A 2,840-nucleotide genomic window follows, 5' to 3' on the forward strand; every position below is an offset into this window, starting at 1 on the left:
ATGAATATGTAATGGAGGACTAGCATCAGATTATGCTTCTGGGAGGGTTGTGATGATATGTGGAGGCATATATATTGTACATCTCAAGTGCCTTAGAGAGACTAAATTCTGGTCTGCTTATCATGTGGTTAAGGGAAACCTTTTCAATTATTTGTATAGCTGGAATTTTGAGATACCTTTACAGGGTACTAAGGAATCAGAACCTCAGCCATTCTTGCTCTCTTTTAGGGAGTAATTTGACTGCTGACCATTTCCAGTAAGAGGTAGAGGTTGTGTGTAAGGAAAGAGACCTTGGGCTTTCCTCCCCTCTGAGGCTAATCTGTGACCACCTGAAGATGGACCTTGGTCCTTTGCTCACCTCAGTGTTTGTTTTTATATTGTGAGGGAATGAGATTAATTTGGAGGCTCATACCTTGTGCATTTGGAAAGGTCAGGAGAATGAGTATTTGTGAATCCAAGAGTCTGGGATTCCAGGAATTTGAGTTCATTCCTGGTTTTACAGCCAGCCAAACAGTGATGCTTCAAAGAGCAAGAAGTGACTTGGAGTGTGGAAACTGGACAAGGATTTATCCAGTGGTAACTACATTTGGACATGAACTTGAAGGGACCAAAATTACGGGGGATACTGAGCTAAGTCTGAACCCATTGGCCCCAGAGATAGTATCCAATACCGTTTCAATTATACTTTCACATTGGTTCCTTGCCCCATTTTTCTGATCATATTGTGATGAAGAGGGCACAGCAGAACAGACCTGACAGAAAAGACAGAAGGATCAGTCAAGAGCTCCATATTTACATCACTGATAAGGCACTGTCTTGTAAGTCCTGAGGGTGACAATAGAGTCACAGACTAGAAACATGCTAGTATAGCTACCCAACCTTCAAAAACATTTATGTTGCACTAAATTTAAGGTTTATTAAGCATTTCCTCAAATAGTGAAAGAAAAAAAAACATCAAAGCTTTATGATTACATCTAGTATTATCAAGTCTAGGGGTTCCCAACCCAGAATACACACATACTCCTATGGGGTATGAGAAACTTGTCAAGTGGATATGGGAGTATTGGTTAAAAAAACCAGCAACCCAACCGTATTATTCTACTGAAATATTCCAGAAGTAGTAGTATTAGAGGGGGAAAAATGTAGGTTGGAAAGAGAATGACCCAAAGGAAAAGAAGGAAAGAAGTATTATAATACATATGAAAAACTGTAAGGAAATAGTTGAAAGAATAATTCTTACTGAACAAAACCAAATGAACGATTTTTTATATGAAACTATTTTTGCATTGATCTAGGAAAAAAATAGTAACAATGACCCAGGGAGAGTTGAGCTTGATCTTCACAATTACTGGAAACTCTGATTCCCAGTCAATGAATTTATAAAATTGTTGGAGTACTCTTGAAGAAGCATGTCCCATTCTTACTAGATGTAATTGTAAGGCTTTGGTTTTGTTTATAAAACCTTTGTAAATTAGGATTCTGAGTCCTGTTCTCAATGGGAACTAAAGTAAAGAAACAAATCAGAGGTTGACCATGATATATGTGTATTTCTTTCATGAACTATACCTAGAAAAAAATTGTTGGTTGACAAGAAACAGAGTCAAGGTTTTTGCTAATTTATTTGACTGCTTCTGATAAACATTTAATCACTTTATGGTAATAAAAATGCTGTTATGAGCTGAATAGCTTTCTTAATGCAAATATAATTAATCTATTTTATTTATGTCCATAGACATGGTAAACTCTAGAATTTATTTCTTCTCATATTAAGTAGGGGGTAGAAGATGGTTTTCTGAGGAATGGGGACAAAAACATCTCCTAAGAATCCCTGATCTAGTTCAATTCATGACTGAAGACACATCCAAATTTGTATATTTCTTTGAACCTCCTTGCTATTCTATTTGTTTGACCTACCCAGAACCTTTGGTATCTGTCCTGAGCCTTCTCTGGGGACAATTCATGGTATACTCACATATTATTTCCTTTACTCCCCCAATGGTTTGAAATGATATTTTGGCATTGTGTTTAGTCAGGCTTCTGACAGTCCCTGCTCTCAGATGTGTCTTGTCTGGGACATTGGGGAATGTGAGAAGGGCCATCAAATAAAGCTTTTGAAGGCCGATCTCTCAGCATAGCTGACTTAATAGACACCACAGGGCACCAGTGTTCTTGGATGAGAGTCTCTATCTCAGACTGAAGTGCTCAACACTTGTATACTTTAACATGAAAATATTTGAAACAATTTTATTCACCACTCAGTGCACCACCTGATTTCTAAGACCAATTTAACTTTGTGGTAACCTGGGAAAATGCTATATGCTGTTAGACACCTCAGACAAACACACAGGAAGACACTCCCCATCCTTTTCTTCCCAAGACGAACCCCAAATCTAGAGGTGGTTAGGTGGTGCAGTGAATGGAGCACCAGCCCTGGAGTCAGGAGGACCTGAGTTCAAATTTGGCCTCAGACACTTAAGACTTATTAGCCATGTGACCTTGGGCAAGTCACAACCCCAACAGCCCTGCATTTCCCGCTCAAAAAAGCAAAAAAAAAAAAAAAGACTAACCCCAAATCAGCTGCTTTACAGCAGTTTCCAATCCATTTCTTCTTCTATTCCCTACTCACCTCCCCATACCCCCTATTTAGCTCTAACCCTGAGTTCACCAACCAATAACCCTGTATGGGTTTTCTCGGCAAAGATACTAGATTGGTTAGCCCATCTAGCCAGAACAATCATGATAAATCAATATATTTATAGCTAGATAAGAGAAGAGGAGAGAGAGAGAGAGAGAGAGAGAGAGAGAGAGAGAGAGAGAGAGAGAGAGAGAGAGAGAGAGAG

Source organism: Petaurus breviceps, unplaced genomic scaffold (assembly GCF_028583685.1).
Source record: "Petaurus breviceps papuanus isolate PSGF00001 unplaced genomic scaffold, PetGlider_PUasm1.0 80, whole genome shotgun sequence".
NCBI lineage: Eukaryota > Metazoa > Chordata > Mammalia > Diprotodontia > Petauridae > Petaurus > Petaurus breviceps.